Below are 23,887 nucleotides of genomic sequence, written 5' to 3'. Positions count from 1 at the left end.
CTCTGAAATCCTCTAAACTAGCTTGTGAACAGGCAGAGAGGAAATGGCGACGGGGATATGACGACTCAGACAGGCTGTTTTGGATTATCTGCAGGGCCCCCTGGCTAGTTGGGACCATTGAGATGGACTCAGTTGACGGTGTGGAGCTACTGGGCTTGGCGATAAAGAATGCCTCTGGCCTTATCGCCACTGGGATCATTTGCTATAGACCTCCTGGGGCCTTTACGGCTCTACAACAACAATCCCTGCTAACAACCTTTACGAACATGGCAGCTTCCCACAATAAACTGTTAATCCTAGGGGATTTTAATCTCTGGCCCAACGGTCCCCTAGATGTAGGGCTCCGCAATCTTCTCCACTCGTGTGAGGACCTGGGCCTTTCTCAGCAGGTGGTGGGTGCTACTCACAAGGATGGTCACTGCCTTGACCTTCTCTTCTCCGGCCCTCAGTTGTTGCACATGGGGACTACACTACCGATGATCTGGGCCGACCATTTCTTAATTAAATTCTATGTTACCATCAACACTGACAGAACCCGACTGTCGTGCCCTACTACTGAGGTTCTGTGCAGGGACTGGAAGGCCCTGGCACGGCTACGAGGGTCAGATTCAGTGTTCAAGGTCGGAGATTGTTTCTCCCTGGATAAACAGTTTGATGAAAACTTCGCCAAGCTGTGCCTTAGGATTACCAACACGTTAGATTCCCATGCCCCGTTAAAAAAGCTTAGAAGCAAAAGCAGAGCCTCGGACCCCTTGGTTTAACGATACTCTGAAATCCTCTAAACTAGCTTGTGAACAGACAGAGAGGAAATGGCGACGGGGATATGACGACTCAGACAGGCTGTTTTGGAAGTCTACATTGGCTGAGTATAAAACCCTGATCCACAACGTCAAAGCAGAGTATTTCTGCTCTTCAATCTGCAATGCTTCAAACAGCTCTCGGAGCATTTTTAATATTCTCAATAGCCTTACTAGCCCGGACTGCTCCAAGAATGCGACACCCCCCTCGCAGGAACTCTGGGAGAACCTGGCCAAGTTCTTCAGGGAAAAAATTGAGGTTATTATCATGGATCTCAAGGCTCCCCCTGGGCCTAGCTGCTCCCAAGTACTGATGGATCGGATCTCCTTCGGCAGGAACATTAGCCCCGGGGAGCAACTATCGGAGTTTCCCCCTTTAGGGAAGGAGGACTTCAGGAGGCTGGCGTGGAACATCTCCTCCGGCTCACCTATGGACCCGGTCCCGCATAAGATCTGGAAGGAGTATGAGGTAGAATTATTTCCTGCCCTTCGCCAGATCTGTAACCAGTCATTGACCAGTGGCATTATGCCCGGCCGATGGAAGCAGGCGGTGATATCCTGCTGTTAAAAAAACCTTCGCTGGATCCAGATTGCTCTAAGAATTATAGACCAATCTCGTTGCTTTCTTTTCCGGCAAAGATTGTTGAACGTAGGGTCAGTTGTTTACTGTCTAAACATTTGGAGCAACACCAGCTGCTGGAGGATTTGCAATTTGGCTTCCGCCCTGCACACGGGACAGAGACGGCCCTGGTTATGGCTATGGATGAGCTCTAATGCGTGCAGACTGGAGTCAGACAACCGCTTTGATCTTACTAGACCTGTCTGCCACATTTGATACGGTAAACCATGAGATCCTCCGGCGTAGATTGCAGGAGGCTGGGGTGAGAGGCTGTGCCCTGCGGTGGTTTCGCTCCTTTCTTGAGGACAGACAGCAGGCTGTGGGCCTCCCCCCTTTTCAATCTGCGTTCTCCCCAGTAACAAACGGGGTTCCTCAAGGCTCGGCAATCAGCCCTATCTTGTTTAACCTTTACTTAAAACCTCTGGTCTCCCTGATTAATTCATATAAGATTAGTACGATTAATTATGCGGATGACACTCAACTGATCCTCTCCTTTGAGGGGGAAGATTCAATATCGGTTGAGACCTTCCATGAGTTTTTTCGGGATGTTGCTGGTTGGCTGCAGGTTAATTCCTTGCAATTTAACGCTGGCAAAACGTAACTGCTCCTCTACGCTGGGAGCAAGATTCCACACCCTTTTCCGGTTAATCCCTGGCCCCCTGAAATAGCCACTAAGGTTTCTCCTGTTAAAACAGTAGGGGTTATGCTGGACAACAAGTTGACTATGGAGGCCCAGGTTGCAAAAACTGTATCCTCCTGCTTTGCCCTGATTAGGTTTCTTCGTAAGATTATGCCACTTCTTCCTTCCTCTGCTCGGGCTCTGGTGGCCAGATGCACCATCCTGAGTAGACTCGATTATTGTAACGCACTTTTGCTCGAGTCTCCCAGTTCTCTGCTTGATAGGCTTCAAAGAGTCCAGTCAGCGGCGGCCAGAATGGCCCTGGTATGACCTAGAAGAAGGTCAGCCTCCGCGGCCCTGGCCGAACTTCACTGGCTTCCCCTCAGGCAGAGAATACGATTTAAGTCACTCTGCCTTGTTTTTAAGGCCCTTCACAGGCTTGGACCCAGATCGCTGCAGGCTAAATTTACCTGGTATGTCCCGCCAGGGTGCTGCGCTCCTCGTCTGCCCGTCTAGTGAGAGTCCCTAGTTTAAAAAAAGTCAGGGCAGGGGGAAGATCTTTCAGGGTGGCTGCGGCAAAGCTCTGGAACAGCCTACCTTGGGAGATTAGGCAACTAGATGAACGTCTCCCGTTCAGAAAATCTGTGAAGACCTGGCTGTTACCTAGGGTTTGAGTGTTGTTCTACAGCTGTCCTTTGGTCATGTTCATGGAGCTCCAGCGCTAGGATGCCTGCTAGGCGACAGTGTGCTTTACAAGTTTTATAAATAAATAAAATAAATAAATAATGGCGCTAGACTACTGCAGGCCCTAGGAGCTAGTGCACTAGTCTAACTCTGGGAAGAACCAGGTTCTTAAGTTCTTTCTAAACTTGACATGATCGGAGGTGAGACGGAGATCCATGGGCATTCGGTTCCAGTGGGCAGACATGCAATTTCACTAAAGCGTCCTAGTTTGCTTCCACAAAGGACAAACATCAAACCAAAACAACAATGACCTAGAAACAATAAGACAAGCTCTCACACCTTATTTATCCTCAACACGCAATGCACAGATTCCCACAAGGACAATACACTTCATCATACTCTCTGTTGTGCATGCATAAATGTGCACACGCATATATAAATATGAAAATGTATCCCAGCACTTTACCATGCCTAACAAAAAGTCACACTTGCCAGTCAACCCATCATGACCATGTGGCAAACAGAAGAAAGCATCTAAATCTGGACTCAGCACCATGCTGTATGGAAGCTGCACAAACATTTGTTATTAAACACATTTTATTGGTACTTGTCATATGTACAATGCAGCCATTTTTGGGACATTGACACATGATGTACATTTAAGTATTTGCCCAGTTGCTTAATAGTCATGCACGGGGCCTCTGCTCGTGCACAATAAGAAGAGGTGTGGGCGAGGTACGTCTAGGGGTTCTATCCACGAGTGATAATAGGTTAGTCACTGTCCCCCGAACTCCCATCTGGAATGGATAGTAGACAACCTTCTCAGTTTATTTGTGGGATGTCTCATACTATCTGGTTCCATGCTTTGACATGGTCAGGATTACACCACCCGCTTTGTACTTCTTGGGTCCTAACGGCGCTCTCTCACTCCGTCCACCGGTTTAGTTTCCGTCTTATTCCCAGCACAGAGGGACCCCCAGAGGGATTCCAAAACATAACAATGTCACCTCGCACCAAAATCTACGTCTGCAAACTTAGAGCTAATAGTTCTAGTGTGGGGTTTAGAAAACAACCCCAATAGACAAACTGCTGTCGACCTATCGAGTGTAGCTGCATTAATCAAACTTTTCACAGACTAAGTAAGGAATGCAGTCCCACACCATATTGTAGAAGAAGTCCGTATCATCCAGCCGACACCTGGGGCAGGTCGCCTCGGTCCCCAGGAATATGCTATCGAGTTGTTTGGAAGTCAGGTATATCCTGTGTAGGGAGTAATACAGGATTAATTTGAAGCAGACATTGCAAGAGGTACAAGGAGTATAGCAAATGATACATGTACAGTGCCTGTCTGATAATTCTCGCCCAGGTCCATGGCCCAGCAGGTCCTCAATAGATCATGCTTGCTTTGGGAGAGCAGCAAGGAACCATAGAGGAGTGAGACTGCCAGGGTCTGTCTTGTCGTGGTGCAGATAGTCTTTAGGCAATTGTTTTCAAAGGGTTAAATTCCCTCTGCACCCCACGTCTGTCTAAGAGCCGCCGCCACCGTGCCATAAAAAGGAACTGATGAGGGGGACTATCAAACTCAGTCACTGAGTCCTGAAAATCACATAGTTGGCCGTATAGAAATCAGTTCCCAACGGTTGCCATGCCCCTTTGTTCCCAGTCCCGTAGTCCCATATATATATATATAGATATATATATATATATATTTGTATATGTGCAAGCAATAATAACACACTCACAAGTCAATGGCAACTATTAAATGCATGGGAAAAATACAAGCAGTTAATAATGATAATACTGGACGTCCACTGCAAGAAATAGGCACTGTTAAATGCAAGTAATCAGGAAAGCTTGGAAAGATATAAGATATATACTCAGAATACATCAGATGATTATAACCACTGGAGCCTTAAATGTGCACACAGGTACACTCACAAATCACAATGCCAATAATCAGACAAAACATATCACCGGCTGCAATAACTTCCTCTTAGCCCACACCAGACTGGGGGATTTACAGCCCTGAGGTCAAAAGACTTCTCAAGCTGGCATCTGCCACACTGAATAGACACATCCGTCCTTCAGGTCAAAACAAAATCCCACCTTCCAAGTTAACAGATTCCAGTTTTATCGTATTCTCAATGAAGAGAAAACGTCCTCTGCGCCAAGGAAACATACTGAAGTTGGCCAATCTCCCACAAGCATTCCAAAGGTTAAGGACTTCTCGCCTATTCTTCTGCGCTCCCACATGTTCCAGCCCCTTATCTTAGTGAAGCTTGTGTCAGAAGCAGTACCTGAATTATCCTGATTTCCGTGGGAGCGAAGAACCAAGGCTTCTACGATGAATATTTCCCAATTCCCAATCACCCCTGCACCCGGATTTCTCCAAGCCCAGAAATGAAGGGGAAAGGGGAAGTGGATAACAAACAACAAAGAGAGACTTCCACACCGGTGTCTTCGTCACTACTTCTTGAATTCGAGTAGCTGGGAACACCTGAAACAGTTAACAGATCATTACTAACATTCAAACTACATTTGGGAATTCTACTCTCTCTCTCTCTCTCCATTAACCTCTCAATACCTGTTACAATGTGGAAAGAGCCTCTCTCTATAGAGCCCAGAACCAAGGTTCTAAAATTGTAGAGTAGTTGGACTCTTGTTGATGTTAGTGTCTTTTTGATTGCAGAGAAGTAGAGGTGGTAGACAACAGTATTACCATATGCATATAATGAATACTCTCATCTACTAGTTGAAGTATGTAGATGCTGGTCTAGTTGAATTACTACACAAGACTCACAGAACTCTAGAAGGTCGGAATCACTGGAGAGTCTTTACTGGTTTCTCCTTTACAATATGTCTTTAAACTATTTGCTCGAACTTGTCATAGCCAGCAGTGTCCGAAAAGCTGAACTTACACTCCCTGACAATGATGTCACAGCCTCAGGAAATATTCGTGAATAGCGCTGAACTGAATAAGCGCAACAAGAAGTCTTATATGAGGAAAGAATATTCTTACCGCTTGAAAGTTGAGATGAAGCGGAAGAATTACTTGCCAATCTGAATGTTCGCTGATAAATGCTGCTCTCAGGATTCCAACCTACTCCACGGAACCTTTGAAGAAGCGGAGCTAAGGCTGGATACAGAATGCTGAAATCGGGTGAGGACTGAGAAGAAACTTGCTCTCGAAGCCCGCAGATGAAGTCTTTAAGTTTCTGACAGAAAACGGGCAGAAAACTAGAAATTACTATGTGACTTGATGGGAGCCAAAATCGGGACGTCGAACTGCCGGAATGGAACAGTTGAAGTGCGCCACATAGAACGCGAAGGACAAGGAAATGGCGGCTGAACTGGAAAAGACTAGAACGCTAACCCTACACCTCAGTGGCACAATCAGGAAGCGTAAACCAACCCTCCCTCTGACTGCGGACATGAACTAGTTTCTGGATGGAGCCCCAGATGGGAAACTGCTGCAAAGCGTTAACTCTTCCTTTGACAATGGGGACTAATGGGGGCCTCCTGAAGGAACCTGGCATGGACCTGACAGTAGCCCCCACAAAAGCCCCCTCCCTGGGCTTCAAAGGATGAGTCTTATGAAACTCTGTGACCAATCGGGGAGCATGAACATTGCTACTGGGTTCCCAAGACCTTTCCTCAGGACCATAACCCTTCCAATCCACTAAATAAAAGATTTTCCCTCTTCTCAATTTTGAATCCAAGATTCTCTTGACCTCAAATTCTTCTGAACTCTGCACTTGGATTGGGGCTGGTGGCCGGACACGTCTAAAATTCGGAGGGTTTCTTTTAATCAATGAGACATGGAAAGTTGGGTGGATCTTCAGAGACTTTGGAAGAGCTACTTTAACACTTACTGGATTCACCATCCGAATCACAGGGTAAGAACCCACAAACCTTGGTTGGAACTTCCGATTCCCCCTCAACCGCATGTGTCGAGTGGAAATCCAAACCTTTTCCCCTGTCTCATAAATGGGACTTGCTCTGCGCCTCTTGTCAGCCTGCACCTTATATGACTCCTTTGCCTTTTCAAGATTTGAAAAAGCTATTTGATAGGATTTCTGTAATTCCTTTATCACCTCCTCAGCTGCAGGGACCTCAACCTCCACCCGCCCTACCAGCATATTGGGATGACGACCAGAATTCAAAAAGAAGGGGGGAAAAACCTGTAGCGGAATGGACTGAATTATTGTAGGCAAACTCAGCAGTGCTCAACAACGAAGGCCATTCCCCTTCCTGATCCATCAAATACAACCGAAGATATTGCTCCAAATCCTGATTAACTCTTTCAGTCTGTCCATCAGTTTCTGGATGAAAACTGGTGGACAAACGAGAGTCAACTCCTAAACCATTAAGGAAGGACTTCCAAAATCGGGAGACAAATTGGGGTCCACGGTCTGAAATAACCACTTTAGGGATTCCATGCAATTTAACAATGTTTTCAATGAATAGTGTGGCCAATTGGGATGCTGTGGGTAGAGCCTTCAGAGGAAAGAAATGACTCTTCTTTGTAAACTGATCCACCACCACCCAGATCACTGAATACCCCTGACTAGTGGGCAGATCTACAATGAAATCCATCGATATAGTGTGCCAGGGGGATGGGGCAACAGGTATAGGCATTAGGAGACCCTGCGGGGATTGTCTCAAACTCTTGCCCTTAACACATGGTTCACAAGTGGCGATGTACTGTCTCACCTGAGCGTCCATGCCTGGCCAAATGAAGGTTCTCTTAATCAATTCTAGAGTCTTCTTGGCTCCTCTATGGCCCGCTAACTGATGATCATGGAATTGCTGAATGACTTCTTCTTGTAACTTATCGCTGGGAACAAAAATTTTTCCATGTATGAATGGTTTCCCATCCCTCACAATGCGATCTGGACCTTCCAAAACCCAATTGGAAAATTCGGTTTTAGTGAATTCTTCTCTAATTCGACTCTCAAATTTATCCTCGACTGCTACAGCTACAATCTTTTCTCCTGGAATGATAAATCCCTCCACCTTGGCATCAACTTCTTCTCCCATGCTCAAACGCGAAAGGGCGTCAGCTTTTCCATTAGCTGAACCTGGTTTGTAGGTCAAGACAAAATCATAGTCTGCAAAAAAGAGTGACCACCGCAGTTGCCTAGGCGTTAAAGTTCGGGCAGACTTTAAAAATTGTAAATTTCGATGATCTGTAAAGACAGTGATCACATGTCTCGCACCCAACAAATAGTGTCTCCACACCTTGAAAGCCTCTTTTACAGCCAAAAGTTCTTTATCCGCGATGGAGTAGTTGATCTCAGCAGGGGAAAGTTTACGAGAATGGTAGGCCACAGGATGAAGCTGACCAGTGTCTTTCTGACGTTGGGATAAGATTCCACCTATAGCCAAATTGGACGCATCAGCTTCAATGAAGAATGGTTCCTTTAAATTAGGGTGTTGCAAAACAGGAGCGGTGACAAAAGCCTCCTTTAACAACTGAAACGCCTCTTCTGATTCACGTTCCCAAATGAATCGTACATTCTTTTTGAGAAGACGGGTAATTGGGCTCACTTTTTCAGAAAAATTCTGAATGAATCGCCGGTAAAAATTGGCGAATCCCAAGAAACTCTGTATCTCTTTCACTGACCTAGGCGCAGGCCAAGACTTGATTGCCTGCAGCTTGGAATCATCCATGGATACACCTTCTGGAGATAAAATGAAACCCAAGAACTCCACACTGGAAGAATGAAAAACACACTTTTCCAACTTGACGAACAGATGATTCTCCAGCAGTCGTTCCAGAATTACACGTACATGGCCAACATGTTCCTCCAAACTGTTTGAATAAATGAGGATATCATCAATGTAAACCACAGCAAAGCGGTCCAAGTACTCTCGAAGCACATCGTTCACAAAATGCTGAAAGGCTGCTGGGGCGTTACATAGCCCAAAGGGCATCACTTGGTATTCGAACAACCCTAGTCTTGTTCGAAAAGCAGTTTTCCACTCCTCACCCTCAGCCATGCGCACCAAATGGTATGCCCCTCGTAAATCCAACTTGGTATACACGCAGGCATCCTTGACCTGGTCAAGAAGTTCAGAAATGAGAGGTAGTGGATAACGATTCTTTTTAGTGACTAAGTTCAGGGCCCGATAATCGATGCAGGTTCTCAAGGTTCCATCCTTCTTAGGGATGAAAAATAGGGGCGAAGACACAGGAGATTGTGAAGGTCGAACGAAACCGTTGGCTAAATTTTGTTCTATGTAGTCCTTCAAATGGATATTCTCTGGTTCAGATAAAGCATAGATTCGACTGCACGGCAGCGAAGCTCCCGGCTCCAATTCAATCCTGCAATCGTACTCTCGATGAGGTGGTAGTTTTCGAGCTTCTTTCTCATTGAAAACTTCCTTCAGATCTTGATATTCTTCTGGAATCTCAGGAGCTTCCAAGGCACAAATCATCTGAATTTGATTGGCCAAATTTAATGACATGGTGGAACTGGTGGTTTCTGGTATTGACTGATAACAATGCTCACGACAAAAATTTGAACACATTTCTACAGTACGACGGGACCAATCAATCCGAGGATTATGCTCAGTAAGCCATGGCAAACCCAGTATGAGCTGGAACTGGGGGGCATCAATAAGGTTAAATCGGATATAACTCCGATGTTCTCCGGGACCCACTACCGTTATCAATTCTGTATCATAGGCTATTGGCCCAGAGGACAAATTTGTGCCGTCAACAGCTCGAACTGGTTCTGGTCGTATCTTCTTTTCAAATTGAATTCCTAAAGATTTGGCAAATTGGATGTCGCAAAAATTCCCTGTAGCCCCCAAATCAACCATCACTGAAACTTCTTCTAAATGAGTTTTTCCAAACACAATTTTACTTGGCAAGATCAAATGCGGGGCTGCAGACTGTAGAGTATTTGCTAAAAGCTGTGGCTTTGGAGTTGTCTCCTCACTCGCTCCCACCAGTGCAACTCTGTCTACTGGTGGAGCCGGTCTTTTACCCACGAGCTGGTCTTGGGTTTCTTCGGACATTCCTTGACAAAATGGCCCGACTGACCACAATACATGCACAGCTTGCCTTGACGCCTTTTTTCTCTTTCCTCCTTGGTAAGAGGACCTCGAATAGTTCCCACCTGCATAGGCTCTTCATTAGAATGACTTTGGCCTTCTTGGTTCTTGACCAACTCGGACCTGGCCCGATCAAATCGCGGTGGGAGAGAGCGAACATCCCTCCAACGTTCATTTCGTCTTTCAGCCTGCCGTTGATCAATCTGCAGAACTAAATCAATAAGTTCAGATACATCGGTGGGTCTCTTTGGAATCTGAGCCAAACCATCCTTCAGTTCATCTTTTAGCCCTCTGTAAAAAATTGCTGCCCTCTTGGATTCAGGCCAACTAGTTTCAATAATTAATTTATTAAATTGTGCTAAATATGCCACCAGGTCTCGATTTCCTTGCTTCAATTCCAATAGTTCATTGTCTGTAGTTTGTGAAACATTTCTTCGATCAAAGATTCGTAAAAATTCGGCCTTGAATTCTTCAAATTTATACAACACTGGATCATTACAGGCCACTAGGGGCAATGACCACGCTGCTGCATCGCCACTCAAGTAGGACAGCACAAACGCCACTTTAGACTGATCCTCCTTAAACAAAATGGGCTTGCAAAGGAAATGCAACGAACACTGTGTAAGAAAAATTTGGGCCTTATGGGGATCTCCCTGAAATCTCTCGGGGGGGGGGGCAATGGAATGGTAGGGGACATTGCGTGCACAACCTGCGTAGTTAACTCTGTAGAAGAAGAGGAGGAGGGAGTGGAACCAAAAGCTGGTGACTTAATACTCCCAAAATTTGGACGAGGACTCACAGAAAGCTCTTCAATTCTCTGACGCAAATAGCTAGCCTCCTGATTAGATTTCCTAACTTCCTCCCTGGTTTCACTCAACTGTTTCTGTAATCCTTCTAACACCGAAGCCAAGGCTTTGACATCCAACCCTTCTGCCATCTCGCCCAGACGGAAGGTAATTTAAGGCACTTCAATCTGTCAGAAGCAGTACCTGAATTATCCTGATTTCCGTGGGAGCGAAGAACCAAGGCTTCTACGATGAATATTTCCCAATTCCCAATCACCCCTGCACCCGGATTTCTCCAAGCCCAGAAATGAAGGGGAAAGGGGAAGTGGATAACAAACAACAAAGAGAGACTTCCACACCGGTGTCTTCGTCACTACTTCTTGAATTCGAGTAGCTGGGAACACCTGAAACAGTTAACAGATCATTACTAACATTCTAACTACATTTGGGAATTGTACTCTCTCTCTCTCTCCATTAACCTCTCAATACCTGTTACAATGTGGAAAGAGCCTCTCTCTATAGAGCCCAGAACCAAGGTTCTAAAATTGTAGAGTAGTTGGACTCTTGTTGATGTTAGTGTCTTTTTGATTGCAGAGAAGTAGAGGTGGTAGACAACAGTATTACCATATGCATATAATGAATACTCTCATCTACTAGTTGAAGCATGTAGATGCTGGTCTAGTTGAATTACTACACAAGACTCACAGAACTCTAGAAGGTCGGAATCACTGGAGAGTCTTTACTGGTTTCTCCTTTACAATATGTCTTTAAACTATTTGCTCAAACTTGTCATAGCCAGCAGTGTCCGAAAAGCTGAACTTACACTCCCTGACAATGATGTCACAGCCTCAGGAAATATTCGTGAATAGCGCTGAACTGAATAAGCGCAACAAGAAGTCTTATATGAGGAAAGAATATTCTTACCGCTTGAAAGTTGAGATGAAGCGGAAGAATTACTTGCCAATCTGAATGTTCGCTGATAAATGCTGCTCTCAGGATACCAACCTACTCCACGGAACCTTTGAAGAAGCGGAGCTAAGGCTGGGTACAGAATGCTGAAATCGGGTGAGGACTGAGAAGAAACTTGCTCTCGAAGCCCGCAGATGAAGTCTTTAAGTTTCTGACAGAAAACGGGCAGAAAACTAGAAATTACTATGTGACTTGATGGGAGCCAAAATCGGGACGTCGAACTGCCGGAATGGAACAGTTGAAGTGCGCCACATAGAACGCGCAGGACAAGGAAATGGCGGCTGAACTGGAAAAGACTAGAACGCTAACCCTACACCTCAGTGGCACAATCAGGAAGCGTAAACCAACCCTCCCTCTGACTGCGGACATGAACTAGTTTCTGGATGGAGCCCCAGATGGGAAACTGCTGCAAAGCGTTAACTCTTCCTTTAACAATGGGGACTAATGGGGGCCTCCTGAAGGAACCTGCATGGACAGTAACCTGGGGGCCTGCTTGTATGTGCAATATTCGGGAGTCAGAATTCAAGATGGCATGAGGGCATGTCAAAGCTAATAGTAAAAACTTCATAAAACTTACCAATGTACAAGACAATGCACATTTGTGCACCGCTGCCTATAGCACCACACACTTCATTTCCCAATGCACCACATAATACACATTTGGGCATATAACACTACAATCTGACACAGAGAAGTACATTCAGTAACATTCTCTCGCTCATGCTTTCAAACGCACATCCCACATGTTCTGTTCCTGGCAAGGCTGTTCTACTCTGTGAAACACTCCACCTTTGAAGCTACAAGGAGACACAAAATGAATTCTTCAAGTCCATGCAAGTGCAGAAAACATGATGTATTACGTTCAGGCTAGAGTAAAGTAAAACACCTAAAGTCAATTAAAACAAGGTAGTCAAATGCCATTACTTGGTCTCAATATATGGGAGTGCCTCTGGCACTACAATATGTTATAACATATGCCAACTCAAAATACAATACAATATGTTTTTTTTTAAAGTTATCTCCTGCAGAGCTCATCATGTAACATGCAGATCACAGATTTTTATTTTATGTAGATAGGTCAGTGGATTACTGCTTTGACCACAGAGATCGTTTTGTTACTTGCAGTTAATAAAATGTAATCCTTCAAGTAGACAACAGTGAGTTTTTAAGGGCATTTGACTCCTACACCTTGTAACCCTGACTATCTGATGTAACACATCTTGTTCATTTATTTGCTCACCTAAAAGATTTATTTTGAATGAATAATGTGTATGTTATGTAAAGCGCTCTAACACTCTGCATTGAAATGAGTAGCGCTATAAAAAAGTGCTATTTAAATTGTTATTTGTGTAAATACTGGGACAGACCAGCCCATCTGATATTCTTACAGTGCATGCACTTACATTACACACAGGGACTGAACAAAGTAAAAAGCATGCATCTCTTAATTACATGTGAAGAGATAACAAGCTGTGTGCTTTTGTTTCCTCTCCCTTGCATTTGCATGTAAGCCTGAGGTTCCAGGCCTCCTACAGTCTGATACTCGATCAAAAGGAGGCCTGATGGGCCCTTAACTTCTGCCTTTATCTTTGGCACAGCTGCAGGTGAGAAAAAGCCCCCTCGCTGCCTGCACGTAGCTGCCGGGAATGGAAAGCAGACAAGGAGAGGAGGTCATGAACATGTCCCGGTGTTTGAAAATAACAATGGGACAAATTCAACATATTTTTGTGAGGCCCAACTTTTCATGGCAGGGAGTGAAAATAGTGGGTGGAGGCTGTGTACCCACGTGTACCCCCGACTCGTGCCCTGCGTAGTCCAGTCCTGTCCTCTGCATGTGAGAGATGAAGCAACATCATGAAGAACGCAGGCCCTTGCATAGGTAATCTTCATCTTGGTTTGCTGCATGTAACAAAGCGCTTGAGTCCATGCATACCGGAGTGTGGACACCGCAGGCCCCTCTGCATCCACTCGAGGGAGAGGTAGGGGAGTGAGGACCACAGACGTCAGACAACCGTCTGTGAACAAACTGTAGCTTCCGGGCACTGTTGCCCCAAAGGGTATTATGCCAGATTGCTTCCCATTTTAGCTGTGCAGTAAGGTAATATAGATCCATATCCGGTACCACAAGGCCTCCCTCCTCTGCTTTGAGGTGCACTTTACTCGATGCTACATGGTGGCACTCTGTGCCCCAGATGAGCCAGGTATGCAGTCCTTTCATTTCTTTGAAGAGAGATCTGGGGAGACAGAGTGGCATAGTCATGAAATAGGAAAGGAGCTGGGGAAGACCATTATTTTTGACAGGGTGGTTCATACTATCACAGTTAGGGGGAGCATGAGCCAGATATGTGAGGATGGATGCAGGGAGGAAAGCTCCAACCTAGGATTGCCCTCAATTAGTTCTGCTTCAGTATGATAGATCGTTATCCCGGGATATTAAAACCTAACCAATTCCCGTTAGAGAGTTGTTCTGATTTTAGGAGAAGGGGTCCATGTGATCAGGATATACAATGGAAAAAAATGTGATTCGTCCCCATTGCCTCTTAGGCCTGAGTGGCACCCAAGCGTCGCTAGCACGCCAATGGCTCCATCAATATCAGTATGCTCACCCCCAGCGTAAATGAGGAGATCATCCGCATATAGAGAGACATATAAGGTAAAGTCTCTTAGCCACAAACCTTGGTGGCAGTGACCAGTGTGGAGGGCAAGGACAAGTGGTTCCATTGCCAAGACAAAGAGCAAGGGTGAGAGGGAACAACCTTGGTGAGTGCCCCTTTCAACTGAGAGTGATGTTGAGATAATGGAGCCAGTTTTCACCAGTGCCACTGGATAGGACTGAAAAAGGCACATTCACCTAAGGAAACCACTGCCCAGACCCATACTCACCATTGTAGCATACGGGTAACCCCAACTCAGGGAATCAAAGGCCACAGCTAGGACAAGGGCTTTTGGGTATTTACTCGGAGCCTAGTGCATAACCTGTACTAGTTGCCAGACGTTATTCACACTGCTCGAGGTGGGGATAAACCCTGATTTGTCTTTGTGAATGAGGCCTTGCACATGGGGGCGCAGTCGATTGACCAATATTTTACTCGGTATCTTATAATCGACATTGAGGTTGGAGAGAGGCCTGTAGAAAGTAACTAGATCCCCAGGCTTATCCTGTTTGAGTATGGGGATCAGCAGCGCCTCACGAAGCAACCGTGGGGGAGAGCTCGTGTCCTTAGCTGATACACTACCCCATCATTGGAGGTGCGCAATTGTACAATTTGCGAAGCATGGCAGTCTGAGCTGACTAACCAAGATAGCAGTCCCCCGTCTTGTTGGGTTCTGTCCTCTAATAACCAGTTTTTAATACCTCCCACCCTACAAGCAGAGAAGAGGCTGTGCACTCATTATCTGCAAAGTAATCCCATATCATGTCCATCAAGCCCTCCAAGAATACAGGGTCATCCCGGGCCAGGACTTTGAGTCTCCAGGTAGGTTATGGGAATTAATATATGCCCCGATGAAGCTAGGTGGAGAGGGTTTTTGTCAGAATGGGTTTTGGCAAGGTATTCTGCCCGGGTGGCCCGGCTATGTAAGCAGGCAGAGCATAGGAATGTGTCAAGGTGGACAGAGAGGTCATTTAATCGCGTATGGTAGCAACAGGAATTGCCCTGCGGGTTATATGCCCCCCAAAGTTGCTTAAACATCAGACATAACCTCTACTACACACAATGATGGAAGCCCCCAATACACGCATATTGAATCTTCAGAAAAAACACAACATTTAAACTCCAGTGCAGTCCAGTACTAACACCTCAACATCAGACCACGTCTATACGCTGGAACACAACCTAAGGTGCAAAGATAGGGAAGCACTCACAGCCTACATGCTACATTTAAATTTTCTGAAGTCAAAGTCAGATCCTAGCGTGCATACCAATGATGAATGACTCCAGTGCACGCGAACTGAAAAACACACACCAACAACACAATCACCAATATACTCTGCCTCCTTTACCACTCAGTTTTTGAAACTTCCCATTCGTACACAATGATGATTGGTCCCAGAGCACACACAGGCAGAACCAGTGACTTCATGCTTCAACACCAAAGGGTTCTACACTTACCGAAGCTTGCTCTCGACGCATGGCACACTTTTCCCTCACATTTACACCAAAATAAAATAGTGTATTACACTTTCCCTAAAACTCAAAAAGTATAATCTCTTTCAACAGATTATTCCTTTTACCCACCTTCCCAACACCAACATCTAGTGTACTGCACTGCCCCTATAATAGCATACCAAACACCAAGTGTTCCACTTGCCGATAGTGACAACACTAAGATCACACAACTGAAAAAGGTACTTACCTTTTACATATTGACTCATGTTAACTCACACTGTAAAAGGAACTATGCTTCCCATCTTTCATAATTTTGGATATACAACTTTCATAGTGTACCACCAGTCAACACAAACATCAACATTGTATGTCCAATACCGACACAGAGGTCATAGTCACTCTCCGCGATCCTGCTAAGAAACTGTGAATTGGCCAAACTAAAATGTTTTAAACCCTAAATGCTTTTACTTTTGTAATTTCCCAGAAAGTAAAATGTATCACATTGAACATTTTAACTATACCCTCATAACAGTTGTAGGGAGGGTAGATCCCTAAGAGGAGATATAATGCAAGACATAAAGAATGCAACTCCTACCTGAGTGGCTCCAGACTCGTGTATGAGGGCCATGTCTTCCAACTTCAACATGTTCCCTACTCAAGACTTCTGGGTAAGGAGATCTGATGTAGAGAGGCTAACATTGACCGAATTTTCTATTTTGCCACAGAAGACAATGGTGAGCAGGGGTGAAATGTGCCAGTCAAATGTGCTTTCATGGTGATCATCAAGGACTGGGAAACCCTTTTCTGGGATTGCTGACAGTCTTCAGAGCCCTGGTCTACCACTGATGAAACCCATCAGTCCTCAGACTATGTACCGTGGTTCAGACAAACGATGGCCATCACGAGCTCCAGCCATGTCATTTAATTCTTAACTGTTCTGTTGTTGTGTGGTGTTGCACTTGTATCGTATGCATTTTTCTGAGGTAGACCTTGATGTCTACATCAAGCTACAAAGGGTCAGTGAGTTATTCCGCATAGAAAGCAATTTGACAAATAGGACTCAGATTGATTGATTTTTATGGCAGTTCAGCCACAGCTCACAATACTGCCGCATTTTTCACCCCCATAGCTGAACAATCTAGTATACCACAGGTGATTACAAGTATATTGACATCATTCAGCGCTGGATGCCCAGCGTCTATCTGATACTCTTTCCAACCGAGACAGGATTCTTGTTATTTGCCAAAAAACTAAACAATATACAGTACAAATCTGGCTCAATGACATAAACCTTGACAGCTTTAAATCACAACTTTCACCAAATGTTAAATCACTTGGATTCACCCTTGACACCAACCTCACCCTCAAGGAACACACTGCCAAAAAACACAAAGACAGCCAGGTATCAGCTCTCTCTCCTAAAGAAAGTCAAACCATTTCTTCCAGAAAACGACTTCAGAACTAGTATTCAATCCCTCGCACTTTTGCATCAGGATGGTGGTAATGTCCTGCTTCATGGCCTCCCAGACTTCACACTGGCACCCTTTAAGGGTATCCTACAGGCTGCAACAAGTCTCATCCAGGTCCTGAAGACATATGATTACATCACCCCCATCCCGATGGAACTCCATTGATTACCCTTGCCTGCCTACACCATCTTGAAAACCAGCTACATCATTGACAAAGCTATCACGTTCAGCACCCTAGCTTAGCTTTCAAGCAAGCTTACCATCTCTGGTGTTTCTCAGCACACCCGCAGCCAGGACCCAATCAAATTGCAGATTAAGAAGTGTAAAAACGAAAGACAACAAGTCTTTTCCACCTATGCACCCGGAATCCTAAACAGCAATCCCCATATCCATCAGTACCGCCCCAACGCTGCTCCAATTTAGGAAAAAGTTGAAGACTCACATCTTTAAAGAACAATGCATTAACCATCCACAACTCTGCTTCCTCTCTTCTTACTTGTTGACTTTATGCTATTCTTTAATCATATACATCAAATACATTATATCATATACAGCCAACTGATCTAGGCTTCAATAGCTTAGCTGACTCTCCTCTTAAGTAGACCATCAAGGATAGGTGGTTATTTGATTATTTAAACTACCTAAGCTATCACTCACATCTTCAATTTATGTTGTCCTAAAATGTTATGCTTATCTTTTTATACATCCTTATGTCAAGCTACGCCATGCTATTTTCTTTCGTGTATGTAAAGCGCTCTGATACCCACAGGTCTAGCTAACGCTTTATAAAACTTATTAATCATTCTGCTGCCTGTTGACTAGATTCCCCCTGTAGAAATGCCATATACATGCATATATACATACCCAGGCCTTACATTGTGCACCTTACAATGTTTATTTATTTTGTTGTTTTTAGTGAGATGGACATATTTCATTTCAATGCGCATTAAACATACATTCACTCACGCTGTTTATGCCTTGCTTGCATGTGAGCAAAACTCTTCTATTGTTTTCATGAGTTTATTACCATTTGCATTCGCAAGGAAATCTGTGGGCATCAAGATCACCTGCAAGATAAGTATGAGCCTACAAACGAAAACAAGAAATAGAAGGACTAACGGACAAGAACTTTCAATGTTTTAAGTCAAGTCCATGTATCTTTATGGATCTAAAAATGTCTTACACATGTAATATGATGCAGTAATGTTACATGAAACAAATCATGGGCAGAAAGATTCAGTGGAATGACCCCAATAGTTTATTTTCATGATGCTAATTATGAATGGAACTATTCACAAAATTCAGTTTTTTGCCACCAGCACTAAATTACCTCCTTATAAATGCTACTCACACACCTCTGACTGGAGAGCGCTACCTCCACCTCTCCAATCTCTTCTATGCAGAGATATCCACCAGGAGTCCAGAGATCTCTGCACACGGAGCATTTGGGAAATTTACAATGGGGCTTATGGAGGCACATGGAACTACAAAAACACATCAACAAATGAGTAAGACAAATGCAATTCATTAAAGTTTAAACATTGCGAATTACTGGAGTACTGCTGATAAAATAGACTCAAATATACACCTGCCAAGCCTTGGGGTAAGTCAAGCCCTACACATGGCCAACCATTAGCCCTGCTAAATACAATAAAAGAAATTAGTAGAGGGAGGGAATTATGCTAACACTAATACGACATAAAGATTATTAAAAATGTATTTCATAATTAAATTATAACAGATTTTTTTGTAAACAAATGTTACATAAAAAAATCTTTTGTAAATATATTTTCCAATTTTAAATGTTTTATAAATATAAGTTTATTAACTTTTTTTAACAATAAAGAATGGTATAATAAATCAGAAACTTTCGAATTAACTTATTTTAATTGCCAATACTTTTTCATTTATTGAAAAAATATGTATTATGTACAAGTAATTTAATTCACATCTTACAATCAAACCTCAAACACATTCAACAAACCTGACGCTGCTGGCCAAATGCTATTTTACAATCAGGACTTTCTCAGTCCCATCAACTTCTGTACCTCACTGCAACATCTGTACTCCATTACGGTTGTTTGGAGGCAGATCATATAGTTCCTTGTGCTGATCAAAAAAAGGTGACTACAAAGTTTATCTCAGTGAGATTCAGCTTCCTCTTAAGTGGAGTAGGATGCATCTTATATTCTAGAACTGATGTTTTTTCCTTGTGAAAGAAGTAGTCTTAGGCCGAGGAGGAACATAAGGGTGTTAGTGTTATTTTTTTCATGTTTACTGTATGTGAGTTGTAAGAGTTTTGTGTCACGTGTATTGTTCTAATATTTGCTTCCATTTGGATTTCTCCACCCCAGAGACAGAGATCTTCACACTTGGACAGAGAACTCTAAAACAGACATACAGTTACTTGAAAAAACTTCATGGTCATAAATTCAGTTGCAGAAGACTCTACCTCCTTATTTTAGGAGGTGGAGACTCCTAGGCCGAGATCTCTGCAGGGAATTGGCATCCTTCTGGAGATCTCCAGCTGAATGTGGGTGGAAATCTCAGTGTGTGTTTTTCCATTTGAAAAGAATCCCCAATGATTGTATAGGATTGAGTCAAATATGATATTAAATAACTCATGGCTGTAGTTTTTTATTTAATGTTGACAACTCTATGTTGTCAACTAATATTGACACCATATTTTCAGCACTGAACTTTTGGTTACTAGGTTACTTGGACTCATTACTTTTCTTCTCTTCGATGAATCCATTTGACTTGATCACAATGGTTTGTAACAGGAAACCTTAAGACTGAAAACAAAATGCATCCTTGGTGACCAGCGTATGATCAATCGTGTACTTATACCGGTTGCTTGTCTGTATTTGTGTTTAAAAATGGATAAAAACGGATATCGGGTAGCTTTTCTGAGTGATTCTAAATACTAGCTCCATGACTGTCAGGCACATAGTTGTGTGGATTGATAGGTAAAGGGGTTCAAAAAGAAAATATGCACAAGGTTGATACTCAAATTTGCATATTTTCATATAAGTGCGTTGATTTATCTTCTGCGCTTGTTCATATAATTGAAACCTGTAAATCATTCAAGCATGAGTGCACATATATCAGTTAACATAAATGTGCAAATATACTAATTTCAACTTCATTGTTACACAAAACCCAAATAAATATAGATAAATACAGATATAAAAGTAGCAAAAATTAAATATGGATACAATACAGACGGAAATGTCAAAAAAATAAATACCATTAAACCGGGAGCCCTAATAATGATCTGAGTATTGTTTTAAAAGCAGGCATATGCAATCCAATCTGTGTGTTGCAAGCGATTGCCTGTATACTCATTCTAATCTGGTAAACCTATTGAGAGAGAAACGGTGGTCCCATTTAGACTGTTTTCAATGTCTTCAAAACTCCCAAGTGTCTTCCCCACTATGAAATGTCTTGTGACCCACCATCTTCCAGACCTGACGTATATCCAACAGCACGTTGGATTCTGGGACTTGTACATTTGATTTTAACATTGCAAATATGTACTCCCCTGTCATAGCACACTTACTAAACACTAGAGGTTTCAAGGTGCATCATACAATCAGCATCCCAGCTGGATTACCCTTTACATATACCCAGGGCACAAGTCCTAAAAAAAAAAGTGGGGGACGCTGACGTCACCACAGGAAGTGAAGTCACAAAAGGTTGCTTGCACCATCAGACTCATTGCCTCCCCTAGCTCACTGCCTCCCCTAGCTCACCCCTTAGCAAATGGAACCACATATTCACTCTTTGGCCTCTCTGGGGCGAGATATCGCACCAGAGAGGCCAAAGAGTGAACATGTGGCTCCATTTGCTCCAGTTATCGAGCTGCCTGTAAAATAAGTGAGGGGACGCCGTCCACCCGCATGGTACCCCGACTTGAGCCCTGCATATACCAGTACTATCAGCAGTAGCGGTTCCTCGAGGGAGTGCTGCGGGGCGGTGAGGCAGGGGAGGGGGTCTGTTCTGGGTTCTGGAGACAGTGCACGGTTTCTTTTTCCATTTTATATCAGATACAACACTAAAATGAAAAGCCAGGCTTTCCATTTATTTTTTTAGAACACCTTCTCATTTTATGCTGTCTATTTAGGTATAATTGCAGCCAAACTTATGAAAGAAAAAACATTCACGTCAACCGGAAGCAGCTACAGGTTTTGCTAGTGGGGGCGATTAGAGTTTGTAAAAAGAGGAAATGTGTATATTTAAAGAGTGTGGCCTCTCGTATAGCGGTCACAACTCTCCATTTAGCTACACTCGTGAAGTAAACGATAGAGATTAAAAAAAACGGACTGATGCATTATCTCCACTTCCTGTTTCCTACTGGCTTTGCTCTCCCCGCCCTGTCTGGGGCTCTGTTTGCTGTAATCTCATCTGGAAATAGCAGTCAGCAGCCTATACAATTGTCAGTGTCTATGGTGTGTAGAACATGCACTGAATTGTAGTATTTACATAGCGCCTCGAACTTCTGCTTGAGGCGGCAAAACCGATAGTCAGGCAGGAACCCTGCTTAAACATGGGGCAGTTTGTGTTGATGAAAGGATGTATTTTTTTGCCATCCTACGTGGAAAGCGTTACATGTCGATGGACCCGATTCAGGAGGGAGGGGAGACTCGCGATTTTTAAAGCAAAATAATTTCTTTATTTTATCTGACTAAAAATACATCTCCTTCAATAGAAGTCAACGGGAGAATTACATTCTGCCGATTTTTTATTTTAAATCTCCCACTATCCTCTTCTAAAATGTTGGCATGTAGGTTTTGTGTGTGATTGGCCAGAAAGGTGCTCTTGTCTTGTGACACAGCACCTAGAAGTATGATGAAGAAGAAGGGTTGAAACATAAAACAATAATGATGAAGCATGACAATATTATGTGTGTGAGGCATCTTCTTCCATAAAGGATGGCTTTCGTTCTCGGCCTGACAGAAGTCTGGTTATGATTGTTTGGTACAAGTGCTGAACACTTTCCTGAAGTTTAGGAAGTTGTGCTCCTTGTGACCTTCAGCTTTTTGTACCTTAGTGACCCCCCCCCCCCCCCCCCCCCCCGGCCCGCACCTCTTTGTAATGTGCTTGGTATTTAGGGTACTGCTTTTTCCCCTGTCAGCCACCACCAGGAAAAACCTGGCAATGGGGGACAGGGAAAATTCAAAATTACCACCATGCCCTGGGAAAAATTCTGAGGGTCTGAGAGTTTTCTAAAACAAACCCCCATTCAGGCTGGCAATCCCATCCATCAAACATTTCGTACATTGACAGAACCTGCCATGGCAGTAGTTCCTATCAATGTAGAGAGATGAAGTGGGTTCGGACAACATCTCTGAATTTGTCAATCGGAGATCTCAGGATGGCGGAGGTAATGTCCTCAGCCATCCAGACGGAGTTAACTCTGTTCACCTAACTCTAAATTTGAGCCGTAATCCTATTTTGACATCGGCATGTTTCTCTTTCATCAGTGGACTGAACAACTCAGAATACTCCAATGGTTCCAGTATTTAACAACTTCTTAACATCCGATTCTGCTTCATCCCTGACTATAAGAAAACAAGTTACTTACCTGTAACTTTAGTTCCCCAGTATTGGTAACTTTCATAGATTCCCATGCTTTTGTATCATTCCCCGTCGTCGGAATGGGAGTCTCCGTAACAAAAATAACATAGCAGTAGGTACAAAAGAGAATGAAAAAGGCCTAGGCCACATTCCCTTTTGTAGCATATTCACCTCCTTGTGTAAAAGAGACCAAACCAGGCATCGCCAATCAGAAGAGCCGCACCCCTTAGAACCCTCCTGAAGGAACCTCAGAGCCTCAGATTTTCGTAGCCGTTGTGTAACAGTCACCATATCTGCTGAAGGCTGAGCTTTCCCCGGGGAGGTGGGTGGGCGCATGGGAATCTATGAAAGTTACCAATACTGGGGAACTAAAGTTACAGGTAAGTAACTTGTTTTCTTGCCCCAGTATAGGAACTTTCATAGAGTCCCATGCTTTTGTATCAGAGTAGCAAGCAGTTAGCAATAAAAAACACATTTTGTGTCATAACATACATTGCAATAGTCAACATGACATAAAGATACAAAATTTGTAAACTAACGGAAGGTGGGATAGAAAGGAAAGCTCACCAATTAGTGGAAGAGGTTCCTCAGGACTTCTTGTTGTAAGGATTCCAAGCAGTAATGCTTAGTAAAGGTATGGACGCTGCTCCAGGTAGCAGCTCTGCAAATGTCCTTAATCTGCACTCCCGCGAAGAGGGCTGTTGAAGAAGCCACTGATCTTGTGAAATGTGCTCGAACCCTGCCAGTCAGTGGTTTACCTGCTGCAGTATGGCAATGTAGAATGGCACTGGTAATCCATCTTGCAATCCCCTGCTTTGACAGAGGGAGACCCTTGCTCGGACCACCAAAAGCAACGAACAATTGGGAGGATTTCCTAAATCCTTTGGTGCGATCCAAATAGAATTTTAAACATCGTTGTACATCCAGAGAATGTAGCGACCTCTCCGCTGGTGCAGCCGGGTGAGGAAAGAAAGCCTTAAGAATAACCGGCTCGTTCAAGTGGAAGTCCGAGGGTACTTTGGGTATGAACTTTGGGTTAGTTCTCAAGATAACTGTGTTCCTTTTGAATTGTAGAAAAGGCTCTTGGATTGTGAGAGCCTGCAATTCCCCAATACGTCTTGCCGATGTGAGGGCAAGGAGAGCCAATTTCCATGAAAGGAACTTCATGTCTGATCGATGAATTGGTTCAAATGG

Source organism: Lissotriton helveticus, chromosome 3_1 (assembly GCF_964261635.1).
Source record: "Lissotriton helveticus chromosome 3_1, aLisHel1.1, whole genome shotgun sequence".
Lineage (NCBI taxonomy): Eukaryota > Metazoa > Chordata > Amphibia > Caudata > Salamandridae > Lissotriton > Lissotriton helveticus.
This window is presented reverse-complemented; position numbering follows the sequence as displayed.